The sequence below is a fragment of the Bos indicus genome, chromosome 8, assembly GCF_029378745.1.
Source record: "Bos indicus isolate NIAB-ARS_2022 breed Sahiwal x Tharparkar chromosome 8, NIAB-ARS_B.indTharparkar_mat_pri_1.0, whole genome shotgun sequence".
NCBI lineage: Eukaryota > Metazoa > Chordata > Mammalia > Artiodactyla > Bovidae > Bos > Bos indicus.
The window spans coordinates 27,417,471-27,437,966 of record NC_091767.1 but is presented as its reverse complement, the minus strand read 5'-3'; the positions used below and the strand labels follow the sequence as shown (position 1 = coordinate 27,437,966).

Below are 20,496 nucleotides of genomic sequence, written 5' to 3'. Positions count from 1 at the left end.
GGACTAGATGCCATGACCTTAGGGTTCTGAATGTTGAGTTTTAAGCCAGCATTTTCACTCTCCTATTGTCACTTCCATAAAGAGGCTCTGTAGTTCTACTCTTCGCTTTCTGCCATAAGGATGGTGTCACCTGCATATGTGAGGTTACTGATATTTGTCCTGGCAATCTTGATTCCAGCTTGTGCATCATCCAGCCTGGCACTCTGTATGATGTACTCTGCATATAAGTTAAATAAGCAGGTGACAAAAATAGCCTTGATGTACTCCTTTCCCGATTTGGAACCAGTCTGTTGTTCCATGTCCGGTTATAACTGTTGCTTCTTGACCTGCATACAGATTTCTCAGAAGGCAGGTCAGGTGGTCTGGTACTCCCTTCTCTTTCAGAATTTTCCAGTTTGTTTTGATCTACACAGTCAAAGACTTTGGTGTAATCAATAAAGAGGAAGTAGATGCTTTTCTGGAATTCTCTTGCTTTTTCTATGATCCAACAGATGTTGGCCATTTGATCTCTGGTTCCTCTGCCTTTTCTAAATCCAGCTTGAACATCTGGAAGTTCACGTTTCACGTACTGTTGAAGCCTGGCTTGTAGAATTTTGAGCATTACTTTGCTAGCGTGTGAGATGAGTGCAATTGTGCGGTAGTTTGAACATGCTTTGGCATTGCCCTTCTTTGGAATCACAATGAAAACGGAACTTACACTTTAAAAATGGACAAGAGGATAAATTTTATACTGCAGGTTTGTTTGTTTTTTTCACCACAATTACAAAATAAATAAATTGGTAAAGGAATTTGTGCAGATTCTATCTTAGGAACTTCCCAGGTGGTTCAAACGGTATAGAATCCACCTGCAGCGCAGGAGACTCAGGTTTGATCCTTTGGTCAGAATGATCCCATGCAGTAAGGGAATGGTAACCCATTCCAGTATCCTTGTCTGGAAAATCTGATGGGCAGAGGAGCCTGGTGGTCTATAGTCCATGGGGTCGCAAAGAACTGGACTAATGCTTTCCCTTTCACTACCTTAATAAGTAGAGGTATTGGTATTCAAATACAGGTCATTCCAACAGCAAAGCCAAAACTCTGACTAGAAGGCCAAGAAAATGCTGATTTATTATTATTGTTTGTCCTTGGATTGAGATGTTACTTCCGGCCATTTTAAAGCTGCACACTAACAAACACAAACACGCCTAACTGCTTTTTCATAAATGAAAACTACTACCTAATAAATGGGTCTTATTAAATGTTTCTGAGCTGCTTTAAGGTTGCCACATGACTATGAACGTGTATAGAAGAAGGTTTATGTACTAACTATACATCAAAGAGTCATTCCAGATTGAATACTGTTCAAAAAACAAGGCCTTATGTTGAAATTTCCAGTCAAAATTTCAGAACTGGTACTGACATGAGAAAGTAATGAATATGTGAAAATATTTGTTTTTATCAAATTCTGGCTTAATTGACTCTAATGTTTTTCTGTTGACTTAAAAATTCTTTAATCCTATTGCAATTTCTGACAATAAAAGATAATTGCTTTAATTACAAAAATATCAGAGACATGAGTTTCAACACACGTGTATGTGTTGGCACTCATCTGCCAAACACACCGACACACAATACGATGGGTATTTGCACAAATGGGTCTATGTGGGTTTGGTTTGTGGGCTCACAGCTATGTCTAGTATGCTGAGTGTATAAAATATCCATATCCCTTTAGAAATCAATTTACTCAAGAACTTTAAGAAGTGGAATTTGGGGTTCCATTTGTTAAGCGACAATCTAGTATAGAAAGCTGACCATTGAACAACAAGGGCATTAGGGGCGCTGACCCTCCACACCAAGAATACCCTATAGTTGGCCCTCTATATCCCTGGATCCAAAGCCAAGATTCAGCCCTCCTCAAACCACGTAGTGCTATAATACTTACTATTATAAAAACTGGTGCAAAAGAAGACCAGGCAGTTCAAACCTGTACTGTTCAAGGGTCAACTACACTCAAAAAAAAAAGAAATGTTTCTTTTAAAAACATCAGGTCAGGAATTCCCTAGTGGTCCAATGGTTAAGAATTGACACTTTCACTGCCAGGGCCTAGATTCAATCCTGCCTGGGGAACTAAGATCCCGAAAGCCACAGAGCATGGCCAAAAAAAAAAAGTCAGGTGGCAATTCTATGGGGGAAAAGGAATCATCTTTACCAATATTTTTCTTATTTATATATCAGTAACTATCTAGTAACTCCCAGCAGAGGTAATGAAACATTTTGGGCAGAACAAGTCATTACTGAGGGTAAATTCTTCTGCAGTTGGGACAATCAGGTGTCTCTGGCCCACTACATAGCAGAAGGCACCCCAATTCAGTCACTGGTGACAGAAACCATCTCTCAAGATTCCAACTGCCCCGTGGAAGTGGCAGCACCCTCAGGTCCAGAAGGCAGACAAGCTCTAACATCTTCCCCATCTTAAGGTTTCACAGCCCACTGATTGGTGGGAAGCCACTCCCATCAGTCAGGCAGGAGGCTAAGGCTCTCATGCGGAGCCAGGATGCCCACGTCTGGACAAAACCCTTGCTCTTATGAGGTCCATCAGCTACAAATTCAGATTTCCACCATCAGTTATTCTTAAAACCAAACACTAGCATTCATTTGATTGACATCACAAAAACTCAAAGAGAAATGAACATTTAAAAACTGGAAAGACACGCTCATTATTTCATGCACACTTTTTTACAGTCCCAGTCTTCAAAAGTTACATGGCTTAGACCATCTAACTTTTTAATGGAACAGGTCATGATATACTGATTAGAAAGAAACCACCGAGAGTTAAGTTTTCAAAACAGAAGAGTTATACCGAGAATCCAAAGCCCACATGTCAGAGCACAAAACGTTCAAGTTCAATGCCTCTGCATACTTAAGTTACCAGAGGACAGAAACAACACAGAATTTATAAAAACTGATTTAGTATAAAATACAGAAGACAGAGCTAAGTATGAAATACAGAACTGCAGAGTTTTATTTTTAACTATAATGAAAGAAACTTCAAAGCTAGGCATACTTTAACTTAATAAGAGAAAAGAACATCTAGCATTTTCAGTGTTAAATTTTCAACAATTATCAATCACAGAACTGCATCATCTTTTCACGATTCCTTTAAGCAAAGCCCTAAAGGTCTGCCCATTAATAAGAAAAGTCATCGTATTTCTCGCTTTCAAAAATATTTAATCACCACAAATTCTTTGGTAGAGTCTTTCCCAAGTTCTGACTAGAATCCTGTAAGTCTACAGGACTAGCTCACCAGGGAACACAGCACACTGCTAAATACCACAATCTATCACCAGTATTAACTGCTCCCAGCCCTAAGACTTTAATTGCGACAAGGCTGCAGCTCAGAGCCCGAAGCCGGGTAAAGTCCTCCTGCAGCAGGCAGGAACAAGGACCACATATTTTCATACATGCTGGTGCATATTACAAACTGTTGCTGCCCCAGTCACAAGCATGTCCAAGACAGGATCTCTAAACTCGTCCGTGAAAAATTCTGCTCAATGTGTTTTCACAGAATGAGGCCCAAATTATTTTAGACCCATCCATAACGATGAAGTGACCAAAGCACCAGAAGGTTTGCCACCAGCTACAGCCATCTGACAAACGCTGGGTACAGAGAAATCCTACAGAATTTTGCTATCACAACAGCAGATTGTCAATTTCCAATTTATAAATGAACTATTGAAGTCAAAACTGCAAAGTGAGTCAGTATCAGCATTTTCGTTGCTGGCAAAGACAGTGCTTTTTAAGAACTCCTGAAATTCGTCTTCCCTTACAGCACACTATTTCAGCAGAACACAAAGTAGATGATACACTGAAAACAGTAATATCAGGGACTTCCCTGGTGGCCCAGTGGTTAAGAGTTCATCTTCCAAGGCACAGGGTACGGGTTCAATCCCTGACTGGGGAGCTAAGATGCCACATGTCTCGTGACCAAAAAATAAATAAGTAAATAAAACAGAAACAATATTGTAACAAACTCAATAAAGACTTCAAAATGGTCCAAATTTTTTAAAAGTCTTAAAAAAAAAAAAACTTTAAAATATAGTAGTATCAGTTTACAGTGTCAAGTTGCTGCAAGGTCAAAACCTTGATTTCTACAGCAGGTCCCCAAGACAAAACTAAATGTTAAATCCTTTGCTGCGGTAGGTCTACTTTCCAATTACTAGAAGTAAGCATATGAGAGATATAATTAGTTATGACACTAGGGCAAGCATACATGTTTCAACACACACGCAGCTTAGAACAAAGTTTTTGGCATTATATGACAGAGGACTTAAACCAACGACTCAAAGAAAGGTTACGCAGTGTGTGTGTGTCTTTTTTTTTATTTAAAACTTGCCACATCAAATTATTTCTTTTAAGTTATAAGCATATTTTGATTTGTTTAAAGTCTCTCTAAAGATTTCTCAGGGAAAAAATAATCACCCTGTGGCTTTCATTATGCCTGTGTTGCAAATTAAGGAAGTTGACTTTATAAAATTCATTTGGTAAAAAAGAATCACCTTCCAAAGAAGGCTGCATGTTGACTAAACACATTTAGAAAAGTCTGATAGTCCTAGTTGTGGATTTCTCAATCAGGAACGAAGCACTAATTTCTAAACAACGAATACACAAGGTGGTATGATTTAACTTTGACCATTAGAAGTCTGTCCAAGATGTACTGACAACATAGCCCCAAACCAGGAGCTTTGAGCAATGCTTCAAAAATCCAAACTGAATCTACTAATACATTACTAAATTATGATCCACTCAGGATTAGTTATTCCTTGATAAAGACAGAAATATGAAAAGATCAGAATTATATACCTAAGAATCTATGGAGCATCATGTGACAGCTATTTAAACAGTTGATTATAATAAAGTATGGTTATGCTCAAGTGAGGGGCAAACTTAGGAAAGTGAAAAAACAGATAACATATATACATTAAAAAACTGAAATTCTCTAAGATCTTACCGTGTTTGATTATAACATGAAATATTCCCAAACTTTCCTTTTCTAAGGAAAGGTCTTAGTTTAGGCCTGGATCTAGCTCAAAGATTCCATTAAGATGAAAATTATGATACAGTAGTTTATAAAAACAAAATCAATCTCTTCTGATATTCTGAACACTATCCTATATTAATAAATGGTGCTCTTCTTTAGTTTCTCATCAAATAAAATTTCTTTTCTTGAGAACATTAACCGCCCAAAATAAGAAGGTCCAACATCTCATAGTAAAAAATGGGAATAGATTTTAAATCTGATAACTTCCAAGTCATAAATGCCCTCAATCTGCCCATGAAATTCCATGGATGAAATCAGGTGTAGTGAAGAGGTCATTGTGAATGGGTGTTGGAAAACACAAAGCTTGTAATTAAGTGCATTCTCAAGTATAATAAGCCACCCTGGAACAAGATAAAACATGGAGAACCCATCCAAGGTAAAGCAGCTAGATACTCCCACAGGAGTCATTGTACGTAACAATGAATTATGACAAATCCCGTCTCCTGGGCCAAAAGGGCCATGAAAACAGCACACGTGTTTCCCACAAAGACAGTGTTAATGATGCGCTCATGTTTTGCTCGAGCAGGGCTTTCCACCTTATAACAGGGCCCGTTAAAAGCCCTCTCCACCTTTACAGAATTGTGTAAAAAGCTTAGTATACTAGTTATGTATAAGTACACTTTGGATCTGACTAAAAAACACCCAACAGATTATAGCTGTTTATTTCCAGTACCAGTTGGTCTTAACTTAAAAGTTCAAATCAGAAAGTTCCATAGTTTCAAAGAACTTTTGGAGGGATTAAGGAACATCTGAAGTTAACTTTTCAGGAGTTAAACATTTCATACCTTATTTCCTGAATTCTCATTTGGAAATATTTTCTACAAGTTTCAAGATAGGGTGTGGGTGTGACTTCACATTTTTCACAAAGGCCTTTAATGTTAACAATACAGGTATGCCGAAATCTATGGATTCCACGCAAAATTAGCATTTTATGCTGTGGAAAAGAGGCTGGAAGATGAACTGGAAAAAACGTTTAACAATACAGAATTTTCTGAGAAGGTGTATCAAATGCATTTCCTTACTGAGAGCCAGAAAGCAATCATAAAGAAACTGACTGATACGTGTTACCTCAAACCACAACTTACAGGAATTCAAAAACAATCTTAAAGCACACACACACACAAATAAATAAATGAAATCATATTCCCCCCTAGCAACTACTTTTTCCTGTGACTTCTGACATATATCAGTAAGGACACGACTGCCTCAAGCAGTTAACGTGCAGAAGTTTGTATTTCACTTGCTTTCTCATTTCTAACGCCCTCAGTATTTATTGATGCCCTACATATACAGATTTGTTGAAACTAACACAAAGTATACAATACAGGCTATGTGAAAACCTTTCTAATTTCTAGCCAAGGAACTCTACATAAAACTACTTAATATCACAGGGCACATATGCAGCCTCATATCTTGGTTAAAATTTTTCTCAATATTCTTTGCCTTCAGAGGCCTCCTGAGGCCACAGTCAAAATAATTTTACTCAAATTTCATAAGGTTTACACTGAAGTACAATCTAGCCAGTACTTGGCCACATATAGCCAAGTTGCGTATGACTGATGCTGCTGCTACTGCTGCTGCTGCTAAGTCGCTTCAGTCGTGTCCGACTCTGTGTGACCCCAGAGATGGCAGCCCATCAGGCTTCCCCGTCCCTGGGATTCTCCAGGCAAGAACACTGGAATGGGTTGCCGTTTCCTTCTCCAATGCATGAAAGTGAAAAGTGAAAGTGAAGTTGCTCAGTCGTTCCTGACTCCCAGCGACCCCATGGACTGCAGCCCACCAGGCTCCTCTGTCCATGGATCTTCCAGGCAAGAGTACTGGAGTGGGGTGCCATTGCCTTCTCACAATACGATAGTTAAAAAAATGTTTACAGGCATGCATGCATGGATTTATATATGCAAAAAAAAAATTTTTTCCCGCTGATTCTCCTATAGCCAAATGAGTTTCTATGGAAATAGGAAGTTCCATTATTGGTGAGGAAAACTAATTAATATGTCTCAATTGTCACCTCAGGACACTGTGCTCATTCCAACAACGCCACTATTGTTCAAAACATTTCTGGAATTCTTCATTTGTGACTATTTCCAGAGTCAATTCATAAGTTATATGAGAAAAATCAATTGTGCCAATTTTTTTCTTACCAGAAATAGACTGATTTGGCCTTATCACCCACCCTGTTCATCAGGCTTAACTTCTGGATGATTCATTTCAGTTCAGTCACTCAGTCTTGTCCAACTCTTTGCGGCCCCATGGACTGCAGCACACCAGGCCTCCCTGTCCATCACCAACTCCTGGAGTTTACTCAAATTCATGTCCATTGAGTCAGTGATACCATCCAACCATCTCATCCTGTGTTGTCCCCTTCTTCTCCCGCCTTCAATCTTTCCTAGCATCAGGGTCTTTTCAAATGAGTCAGTTCTTCACATCAGGTGGCCAAAGGACTGGAGTTTTAGCTTCAGCATCAGTCCTTCCAATGAATATTCAGGACTGATTTCCTTTAGAATGTACTGGTTGGATCTCCTTGCAACCAAGGGACTCTCAAGAGTCTTATTCAACACCACAGTTCAAAAGCATCAATTCTTCAGCACTCAGCCTTCTTCACAGTCCAACTCTCACATCCATACATGACTACTGGATAAACCACAGCTTTGACTAGACGGACCTTTGTTGGCAAAGTCTCTGCTTTTTAATGTGCTATATAGGTTGGTCATAATTTTTCTTCCAAGGAGTAAGCATCTTTTAATTTCATGGCTGCAATCACCATCTACAGTAATTTTGGAGCCCCCCAAAAATAAAGTCAGCCACTGTTTCCACTGTTTCCCCATCTATTTCCCATGAAGTGATGGGACCAGATGCCATGGTCTTAGTTTTCTGAATGTTGAGTTTTAAGCGAGCATTTTCACTCTCCTCTTTCACTTTCATCAAGAGGTTATTTAGTTCTTCTTCGCTTTCTGCCATAAGGGTGGTGTCATCTGCGTATCTGAGGTTATTGATATTTCTCCCGGCAATCTTGATTCCAGCTTGTGCTTCTTCCAGCCCAGCGTTTCTCACAATGTACTCTGCATAAAAGTTAAATAAGCAAGGTGACAATATACAGCCTTGACATACTCCTTTCCCAATTTGGAACCAGTCTGTTGTTCCATGTCCAGTTCTAACTTTTGCTTCCTGACCTGCATACAGATTTCTCAAGAGGCAGATCAGGTGGTCTGGTATTCCCACCTTTGTAAGAATTTTCCACAGTTTGTTGTGATCCACATAGTCAAAGGCTTTGGCATAATCAATAAAGCAGAAGTAGATGTTTTTCTGGAACTCTCATGCTTCTTCAATGAGCCAATGGATGTTGGCGATTTGATCTCCGGTACCAAACCAAAATTTTTGTCGCAAAAAATTTGTTGGAACTGAAATACTTAGAACAATAGGACACAGACTGTCTAAAGCCAATTCCAAATGATGGGCTCCAAAACATTTTAAGCTACGGTACCATCAATGTATGATGTTCTAGGGTGACTATTTTATACAGAATAATACTTATTTGTATGTACTTATTTGTGATTTTCAAGTTTCCTTAGAACATTTATTAGTATATTAATTATACCAAGTTTATAAATTATATCAAGAATTTTGTTAACAAGGTTTTCAAATGTTATAAACTTCCTTTAACTTGAGAATACCTAACTAGACTTCCTTCCAAGTTCTAAGTTTATCATTTATTTCCCAATATCCTTCAAAATTGCATATACAGTAATTGCAACATGGAACTGTAAAACCTACAGTGGTGAACTGTATGGCATGTGAATTGTATCCCAATAAGCTGAAACTCCAGTACTTTGGCCACCTCATGCGAAGAGTTGACTCATTGGAAAAGACTCTGATGCTGGGAGGGATTGGGGGCAGGAGGAGAAGGGGACGACAGAGTATGAGATGGCTGGATGGCATCACTGACTCGATGGACGTGAGTCTGAGTGAACTCTGGGAGTTGGTGATGGACAAGGAGGCCTGGCGTGCTGCGATTCATGGGGTCGCAGAGTCGGACACGACTGAGCGACTGAACTGAACTGAAAGCTGTTCTAAAAAACTGAGGTCACCAAGTATCCAGTTAAGCCTGTCACAAAAGAGTCAGATACAACTTAGCAACTACACGCACACACAAAATTCTCATTCACTCAATAAACATCTGCTGAGTGTTTCCCATACCAGGCACTGCTACAGAAAGCAGAAATTCAGAAATTAACAAGACAGGCAAAGGTCTCTGTTCTTAGGGAGTTTGGCATGCAAACAGGAAGGGAAAAGACAATTAATAAACTGCATATAAGCAAACAAATTAAATACAGTTTCAAGTGGTGATTAATGCTACTGAGAAAAAAATCAGGGTTAGAAGTCAAAGAAACATACAGGATAGAAAAGCAGCCAGGAGAGGAAAGTTGTAAGTTCTCTTTGAAGAAATGACATTTTCCCTTTTTTTAATATATTTTTAACACTGTCTGCAGAAGGCACTTGGGCTTCCTGGTGGCTCAGCAGTAAAGAATCCACCTGCAAGGCAGGAGCCACAGGAAATGTGGGTTCGATCCCTGGGTCGGTAAGATCCCCTGGAGGAGGACATGGTAACTCACTCCAGTATTCTTGCCTGGAAATCCTACGGACAGAAAAGCCTGGCAGGCTACAGTCCACGGGGTCACAAAGAGTCTGCTACGACTGAAGGGACTTAGCATGCACGCACACACAAAAGGCACTTGATTTTTTATTTTATTTTATTGGCCGTACCACTCAGTATGTGGCATCTTAATTCTCTGATTAGGGATCCAACCCTTGCCCTCTGCACTGGAAGCACAGCATCTTAACCATTGGACCACCATCAAAGTCCCCTGAATGGATGGCATTTTCAAGGAAAAATGAATGCAGTAAGGGAGGAAGCTATGCAAAAATCTGGGAGAAGAGCATTCCAGGCAGAGAAAAACCACATGCAAAGGTCTGAGGAAGGGACAAATTTGGCATGTTCAGTGACCAGCAAGGAGGTTAGGAAATGGGAGCAGAGTGAACAGTGGTAGAAAATGATTTTGGAGCACTGGGCAAGGATGACATCGAACATTTCCTTTTCAGTCACAGTAGGAGTTTGGATCTTCACTGCACGTGTTGTAAGATGAAAGAAGAGACTGGAAGTTTTTGCGATGGGCAAGTGATTTCTCCATGAAGAGTCCTCTGAGTGTGGTGGGGAGGAGAGAGGCAAGGACAGAAGCACTGGGGCAGTTAGAAGTGACAATAATACGGCAGGTAAAGGGCAGTCGGTGGGCTATGGACTAGGGTGATGGTGAATGGGCAGGAAGTTAGAAGACAGATCTAATAGGACTTGGCCATGGATGAAAGGCACAAGAGGAGACTCTGAAAGGTGCCGGCGAGAAATATGGTGAACACGAAGGTTGGTGAATCACAGAAATACGTCTCATGGCACTCATTTTAACTGGCCCTTTGTTTTTCAATGTATTTTCCAAACTATAGTCTTTATCAGTGTTCAACATTTCCTGTGCAGTTTCTCCATTCTCTCCATTATCACCCTACCTTGGTTCTGACATGTTTTCAAATTTAAAACTGGAGACATATTCAACCTTGAGGGCTTAAATAATAAAAGCCTCACACTACACAAGGGTACCTCAATTGCTCTGAAACGTACAGACTGCAGACTGAAACAGGGACACAAGAATGAAAGTTAGACTAGATCTAAGGAAACCGAACAGGAGGTACATACAGTCCACCAAATCTATCCTCAGGAGATACTTAGTGCCTTATCCTCCTTCCTTCTCTTCTCCTAACAAATATTTCTCCCTAGTCAAAATCTAATTGATATTAAAGTGCTCTAAAGAGAATAAAAGACCAAAGTAAAAGAAGTTTCTGGAATCAACCAATGTAAAGTCATTTATCTTGTTGGTCATTTTTGGCACCCACAAAATAGTATAACAAAGAGATGTTGAATATCACACAATGTGAAATGGTAGAATCTTTAAAATCTAATCTTGGCCCTAACTGTATAATAGAAAATAGAATCCCAAAGTAATTGACAAATTTATTCTATCACATGGGCTTCCCTGATAGCTCAGTCAGTAAAGAATCCACCTGCAATGCAGGAGACCCTGGTTCAATTCCTGGGTTGGGAAGATCCGCTAGAGAAGGGATAGGCTACCCACTCCAGTATTCTTGGGTTTCCATTGTGGTAAAGAATCCACCTGCAGTGTGGGAGACCTGGGTTCGATCCTTGGGTTGGGAAGATCCCCTAGAAAAGGGAAAGGCTACCCACTCCAATATTCTGGCCTGGAGAAGTCTATGGGGTCGAAAAGAGTTGGACACAATCGAGCGACTTTCACTTTCACTTCTATCACAGAAAATAGTTGCAAGATTAAACGCACCCCCCCCCAACACACACATACACACACACACACACACTCTTATTAAACTTTAGATTGTAAAGTATCCCATCTATATATAAGGCATCTTTGCATGCTTAGTCATGTCCACCTCTTCGTGACTGTGGACCACAGCCTGCCAGGCTCCTCTGTGCATAGAATTTTCCAGGCAAGAATACTGAAGTAGGTTACCATTTTCTCCTCCAGAGGATCTTCCCAGCCCAAGGACTGAACCTACGTTTCCTGCACTGCAGGCAGATTCTTTACCACTGAGCCACAGGGGAGCCCATTCCATCTATATATATAAGGCCAACCTCAAATTGAGACATTTCTCTACAAGAGAAATATCATCTTCTATTAAACAACCTTTTCTGTAGAAGGTATTTAACTGGTCTTAAACCTTATTATTTTTCCCCCCTTATACATCTTTTTTCCTCCAGGAAACTGCAGTCTTATCCTGTGGCTTCCCACCATTCTCACATACCCATATACAAAACACATTACATGTAATGTTGCAGCATGAGGTACCTCCGAAGAAATTTAAAATGAATGAGATTGCCATCTGCATTATATCCATAAAAACCCAAACAGATGCAAAGTCACCTTAACAAGTAGCTCCCAGGACAGTTAACTAATATCTGCTTGAGAATATTAACATATCCAGAGAAAAAAAGAATTTATCAATCAGAAGGTGAATGGGAGGCAGAAAAAAAGGAAGAGGGTTCAATTTTGTCAATGCTCTTCCAAGCACAGTCCAGGAGTGAGGAGCCTGAAGTGTGCACTATAGATAGCGGAGGCCATTGGAAAGGATTTCTCCATGGACAGGAGAAGCCCTTACAGAGTCCACTTTCATCCTTAATATTCTCTGTTCAAATCCCAAGCTCATAAAGCAATAAGCAACATGTGAATTATAATTCAATTCCCTACTTAAATTTGCCTACAAAAAGACAGAATGAGCTAAGCATGCCAACAGAAGTATGGAAGTATTCCGCCTAATACGGTCTGCAGTTATACACATGTTCACGTGGCCTGTGTGCATGCACGTGGGGACGGGTGTGTAATCACCAACCCTCAGTAAGTGAACAAGCTGAATGAGTCCATGAAGGACTCATCTCTTTCAAGCATGTACTGACAAAACCTTAGATTTCTAAACATACAAAGACTAGTGCCAGTCCCCTGGACTACGGTTATTCTTTCAAGATACTGAATATCTTCCTGCCAATGAACTCTGTGCCCCTTCATGTTAGGGTTAGAGCTTCTACCTCCTCTGTTAGACCTACAGCATGGAACAGAGTATCATGTATATCACAGAAATGTAAGTGCCTGTTTAATTACAATCTAAAATAATTTTTAAACAATGTGTAATACCCTGGAAAGTGGTGGCAACCACAAGTTCCAGGCCGACACTAAAAACTCAATCATTTTCATACTTATTTTTATCAAATCAGTATACTATTATCTAATGTTTCATGCAAATCTACAGCACATTATTCTACATATAGTAACGGGTATTTACCTGTTGTCTGGTAACAGATTACTTTGGCATATCTATATTTCAGAAACACAATTTGACAATATTAATGAAATATGCAAGGACTTCCCTGGTGGTCCAGGGACTGAGACCCCACCTTCCCAATGCAGTGGGCACCAATTCAATCCCTGGTCAGGGAACTAGATCCCACATGCCACAACCAAGACCCCGTACAGCCAAATCAGATACACATATTTATAAAAGAAATATTCAGTGATACACTCAATATTTATCCATCTATCCATACATATACCTAAAACTACAAAAACACTGTATCAGGTGTTACTGCAGTATGAAAATGCACGTTAAGTGCCAAACCCTTCCCCCTACACTATTTTCTCCCTCTCCCATAAGGAAGTTGCAGACTATCAGTTTGTCACTATACACACACACACACGCACACACAATTTCATTAGATCTAATTATCACTGTCCTCTGTACACAGAAGTGTCCTCTCAGTGACTAGTTGCTGTTTATGGACATAAGTGATGCTGCAAAGACCAATGAACAGACTTAAATACGTAATGTGAAAATATTTTTTTTGCAAACAACAGTTAATAGAGTAAAAAATATGGTTTAACACATGGCAGAATTCTTGAGTTTAAAAACTATCTACTTTTTCACGTCATTCAGAGTTAACGTACTCTGAAGCGAAATTAACGTACTCTGAAGCGAAATTAACGTTTTAGTCTATTGGAAACCAGTTTGAACAAATACAATGCTTTGTCTCCAATCACCATTTTGAGTGAAAGGAAACACTGAACTATCACACTGAACTTTCAGAAGCATACCTGTTAGCATAACACGTGTTAACAGAATAAATGTCCCTAACCCATTAGTGTAAAATGTGTATTACAGGAAGATTAACCACCACAGGATGGAGGAGTGAGTAAACCTACTTTGTAAGGCTGTATTTTTCCAGGTAATTTCATACTTTACGTCCCTAAACCATGAAAGACACAAAGAAAAGTACACATGATGCTGTCATTCCGTGTACATATAAAACAAGATACACATGAGCACATGTCAAAATATATGAAACAGAAAAGCAGAATTTATTGCTCAACATTAATAAAAATGTGCCATTTGGTATAATGAAATTTGATAAAACCAAAAATCAAGTGTACGGTAAATATAAGATTTTCTACCATACTAATTTTTATAAATGATTATAAATCCTCTTTAGAATTTTCACCAAGAGAAAAGTAATTGTATATCATAAGATACGATTTAAAATTGGTTAATTAATTTTTAATGTAACCTAGGAAAACATTACGGAAAAATACATACTCTCCGCATATATATTTGATCAGTTAGCCATCTAATTAATAGTTGATACTGAATGAATAATGAAACTTTTGTCCAAACTAACTGGCAAAAGGCCAAAAACAGACAATGCTGTTAAACAAGAATGGCTCATCAGAATACTATAAAAGCAATTACTTTAAATGGAGATATAAATATAAGTCTTTTATTAGCATGAATAAAGAAAAAATTACATCTTTAAGGGAACAAATTTTCTTAGGTCATCCAAATTACCTTATCTTTCATTTGTTCTCAAGCTTCTCTAATTCAACGATCAGGTATTTTAAGTACAAAATTTGTCAGGTAAACTTTAAAACAAGCTCACGTCTCCAAACGTGCCACGCCAGATTTGAACATAGTATTTATTCAAAGTGGCTTCCCAGATGGCTCAGTGGGTAAAGAATCTGCCTGCAATGCAGGAGACGCAAGAGTCACAGGCTTGATTCCTGGGTCGGTAAGATCCCTTGGAGGAGGGCATGGCAACCCACTCCAGTATTCCTGCCTGGAGAATTCCATGGACGAGGAGACTGGCAGGCTACATAGGGTCACAAAGAGTCAAACACAACTGAAGCGACTGAGCACGCACACGTGCATTTATTTAAAACTTGAGTGGACCGATTAGTTTGGGTTTGAGATCATACAGTAATGTTCAGTTTTAATCACTGGTGGGTGATATTTTTAGTTACCAGGAATGTCCAGGATGACAAATTTTCTCAACAATGTTTTTTTTTTTTTTTCCTTTTGAGGTATTTATTAAACTAGAAACAATTATTTCTAGGTACTTAATACCACCTTCCAGGGCATGATGCGAATCTCTTATAAAGAACACCCAGAATGCTTTTAAACTCAATGATAATTAAGAAACATCACAGTATAACCAGGGTGTTTCTCAGGGAGCTAAGAGCCAGCACCTTTTGGCTACCAGATGATGTATTTCTTGTCCTCTGGAGTACCACCAAGAGTTTCTTACTCACATAATAAATGTACTTTCCTAATGTAGCCTTTACTCTTCAGAGGATCAGATAATTCTGAGTTTTAAAGGTAAACTACTAAGGTATTATTAACTAAAGTGCAGATTTTGTCCAAATTTCACAAAATTTTATGCCAGTGTCCATTATTTGTTTTCACACGTTATTCAAGGTTCCACACTGTATTTAGTTGCATTGAGCCACTTCAGCTGCATGCAACAAATTCTGCTAAATTCTCTTTTCATTTTTATTCTGTTACAAACATTTTCTAATTTTCCTTGTTATGGCTTCTTAGATACGCCAATCATTTAAAGGTGGACATTTAATTTCCAAATACATGGGGTTTGTAAAGTAAAAAGAAAAAGCATACTGCTAAGGGCAACAATAGAAAGAAAAGACAAATAGGGCTATTTCAAACTTAAAAACTTTTGTAGAGCAAAGGAAGTAATCAACAGAAAAAGCAACCTACTGAATAGGAGAAAATATTTGCAGACCACATTTCTGATAGGGGTTAATATCAAGAATATATGAAGCACTCCTCAACAACCTAAAATCAAATAATCCAATTAAAAATGTGCAAAAGGGGACTTCCCTGGCAGTCCAGCGGTTAAGACTCCATGCTTTCACTACAGGTAGCGTGGGTTTGATCCCTGGTCAGAGAACTAAGATCCCACATGCCACCCTTGCTAAGTCGCTTCAGTCCTGTCCGACTCTGTGTGACCCCATAGACAGCAGCCCACCGGGCTCCCCCGTTCCTGGGATTCTCCAGGCAAGAGTACTGGAGTGGGTTGCCATTTCCTTCTCCAATGCATGAAAGTGAAAAGTGAGAGTGAAGTCGTTCAGTCGTGTCCGACTCTAAGCGACCCCATGGACCGCAGCCTACCAGGCTCCTCTGCCCATGGGATTTTCCAGGCAAGAGTACTGGAGTGGGGTGCCATTGCCTTCTCCTACATGCCACCCAGAGATGCCAAAAAAAAAAAAAAAAAAAGAAATGATACTCAACATCATTAATCATCAGGGAAAGTCAAGTCAAAACAATGAGATATAACCTCTTATCTGTTAGGCCACTGCTTAAAAAAAAAAAACACACATAAAGTAATAAGCATTGACAAGGATGTGGAAAAACTGAAACCCGTGTGCACTGTTGTGGGAATGTAAAATGGGGCAGTAGCAAGAGAAAACAGAACAGAGGTTCCTTAAAAAATTTTAAAGATAACTACTATATGATCCAGCAACCCATTTCTGGATATATATCTAAACGAACTGAAAGCAGAATCTTTCAGAGTTATTTGCACATCCATGTTCACAGCATCATCACAATAGCCAAGATGGGGAACTCAATCTAAATGTCCATCTAAGGATCAATGGGTACAGAAAATGTGGTATATATATATACAATGAATTATTCAGCCTTAAAAAAAAAAAAAGGAATCCTGTCATGTGCTACAACATGCATTACCTCAAAGACATCATGCTAAGTGAAATAAGCCAGTCACAGGACAGATGTGACTATCCGACTTAAATACTTCATATAAATGCATTGTTTCCTTTATACGAAGTACTTAAAGTAGTCAAATTCTTCAAATGTAGAATAGTGGTTGGCCAGGGGCTATGAGGACAGGAATTGGCGAACTGTTGTTCAATAGGCATGGGTATAAACCTTACATTTTGCAAGGTGAAAAGTTCTAACAATCTGTTGTATGAAAAGGCGCAGCTAACAGTACTATACCGTATACTTAAAATAATTAAATTACTAAATTTTATGTGTTGGACTTGCCCGGTCGTCCAGTGGTTAAGAATCTCCCTGCCAGTGCAGAGGACATGAATTCAGTCCCTGGTCCAGGAAGATTCCATATGCTGCGGGGCAACTCACTCTGTGTGCCACAACTATTGAGGCCACACATCCCAGAACCCACGCTAGACAAGAAGAGAAGCCGCCACAAGGGGATGTCCGCATGCCACAGCTAGAGAAAGCCTGTGCACAGCAACAAAGACCCGGTGCACCCAAAAATAAATAGAATTTTAAAATAAATAAATAAATTGTGTTATTTTTACCGTAATAAAAATAAGTTTTAAAATAATTGTAAAGGAACCAAGAAGAGCTAAAATAATCTTGAAAAAGAGGAACAAAGTTGGAAGACACATACCTCTCAGTTGCAAACAATGCAAAACTATAGTAATTAAGACAGTGTAGAACTTGTACAGGGATAAACATACAGACCAATGGAACCAAGTGAAGATTCCACAATTAAATCCCTCCACATCTATGGTCAAATGATTTTCCCAAAAAGGTATCATGAAATTCAAAGGGGAAAGGAATTGTCAAACAATGGTGCTGGGAACAACTAAGATATCCACATTCAAAACAATGAAGTTGGACCCCTACTCATATTATACACAAAAGTTAGCGTAAGTGAATCAAAGACTTATATGTAAGTGCTCAAACCATAAGACTCTTAAGATAGTGCTAAGTGCTAAGTCACTTCCGTCATGTCCGACTCTGTGTGACCCTGTGGACTGTAGCCCGCCAGGCTCCTCTGTCCATGGAATTCTCCAGGCAAGAATATTAGAGTAGGTTGCCATGCCCTCCTCCAGGAGATCTTCCCAACCCAGGGATCGAAGCCATGTCTCTTATGTCTCCTGCATTAGCAGGCAGGTTCTGTACCACTAATGCCACAAGGGAAGCCCCTTAGAAGAAAACACAGGAGTAAATATTCATGACCTTGAGTTAGAAGATGGTTCCTTAGCACACCAAAAGTACAAACAGCAAAAAAAAAATAAATTGGATTTTACCAAAATGTAAAGCTTCTGTGCTTCAAAGGACATTGTAAAAACAGTAAAACAACCTACATAATGGGAGAAAATACTTACAAATCTTGTATCTAATAAAAGACTTGTGTCCAGAATATAAAAGGCATTTCCTGGCTGGCTCAGCAGTAAAGAATCCAACCTGCTAATGCAGGAGACACAGGTTCAATTCCTGGACTGGAAAGATCACCTCAAGAAGGCAACCTACTCCAGTATCCCATGGACAGAGGAGCCTGACAGGCTACAGTCCATGAGGTTCCAAAGAGTCAGACACAACTTAGCAACTAAACACCACCACCACCAGAATATATAAAGAGCTCTTACAACTCAACAACAAAAAGACAACCTAAATGAAAAATGAGTAGAGGATTTAAGACATTTCTGCTATACAGAGAAGATATACAAATGGCCAGTAAGCATATAAAATGATGCCCAACATCAGTAACACTCCAGGAAATTCAAATCAAAATCACTTGACACCCACCAGGATTGTTAAATTAAAAGACAAACAGTAACAGGTTGGAGAGGATGCGAAGAGATTAGAGAACTTACTGTTAGTGGAAATGTAAAATATGCAGCTGCTTTGGAAAATGATCTGGCAATTTCTCAAAAGGTGCAAAGACAGCTGCCACATGACTCAGCAAGTCCACTCCTAGGTATATCCCTAACGAAAGTGAAAATGGAACACACGCGCACAAATGTTCACAGCAGTATTACTTATAATAATAAAGAAGTCAACACTACCCAAATGTCAATCACTGGAGGAATAAACAAATAAAACATGCTATAGCCATACCAAGGAATGTTATTACTCGTACATTTTAAGCATATGAATTATATCTCAATATATACAACTGGTTAAATTATATATATTAAAAATGGTTAATGGCTCTGATTAGATGGCCCTATCACATAAAACATAACATGCTCCAACTGGAAAGAAACATACAAATTACAAAAATCACTTATTTTACCAAGGATGAAATGGAGGCTCTCAGTCCTAGGTAGACTATAGACTGGGACCTGCCTCTAAACCCAGGCTCAGGGCCATTCTCACTCTGGAGTGGACAGTGGTACAATCTCTCTCCAAGGTGTGATCAGCCAATTGAAATACTGATCATATCAAGGATAGGTGCAGGATTCGTGTAGAGACCAGCTCCTGCCATGCATTCCTTTTAACTACCACATGGCTTTTGTGGGGAAGGTAAAATTATAGCCTAGAAAGCCCCTCCTTCCTCTTCTACTTCTCCTAACACAAACCACAATGAATGGGAACAGAAACACTCGAAGAGAGAAAACTAACATACCCCTGCCTTGATCATGGGAAGGCCACCAGGTCACCTGAGAGGATCAAGGTACAGTCATCTTACTATCTGCATAGAACTTCCCACCCAATGGTCTAGAGACTGGGACAGGGCCCTAGGCTGGCTGGGCACTTAGCTGTCAATTACTGAATGAATATGTATTTCCCTGGGGAGGATCATCCTACCTGAAAAAATGAATGTGGAAATAGCTCATCTCTCCTCTCTGAAACAACGATAACTTAGCCCACAAGATACCATGAAAAGAATTCTCAAGAACTCACCAGAGAAAGTTTCAAGTATAACTATGAAAATTTTAGGCTTGGCTAAAAATGGTAAGGTCATGTAAAATTTAAAAATCACTTTATAAGGATTCTGTAATATTGTATATTTTTGCAAAGCTATTGGGGAACACCAAAACAGTTTAGTAAACTGACAAAAATTATTTATATTAGAAAGACAAAAAATATTCTACTCGCCCCTAGCAACAAATATTTTCCTAATTTAAAAAAGTGAACTTGTGTATAGAGAGAGATACAGGTATTATAATTTACCTGTTCAAATGTCTTGAGAATTCTTAAAAAGTAATTCCATGAATCTTTTTAAGATATTGAGTAGCATTTTCCAATCCAAAATTTGCACATATTGTTCTTTATTATAATTTGCAAATAATTCAGTGTTCATTTTTTTCTTCCTTTACACTGAAGCAATGAGGCAAATGCATTTTTAAAGCATCAAGGAATAACACAAAAGATGTGAGAGGGAAATCAACAGGGGGAAACTAACGTAAGACTTGAAAACACATATATGACATCCAGGAAATCTCTCTTAAATTCTCTTTTAGATACAGAAGATGTAAGACAAACTGCAAATAGATTTATTCACCGGCAGGATTTGGCCAGTATAAAAACTAGTTATAATACACCGAATAGTCACCAGAAACATCACTTGTGTCCTCTGAAAGATTAAGAAATGAAAATAAGACTATTCCTTACGGTCCAATATATCGGTTCTCTCCTCAAAGGAAGTTTAGCTGAAACAATGTGACTGACTTAAGCTCCGCACAGGCAAATCTTGGCAGCCCTCAACTCCGTCTATCTCCTTGGCCTGTTAA

The 20,496-nt window shown here is 39.0% G+C and overlaps 1 protein-coding gene across 7 annotated transcripts in view; it reads right to left on the bottom strand.

Annotated features, from left to right (window-relative positions):
* Positions 1 to 20,496, bottom strand: part of BNC2 (basonuclin zinc finger protein 2) — a 478,719-nt gene that overhangs the window by 451,893 nt on the left and 6,330 nt on the right. The window lies entirely within an intron of this gene.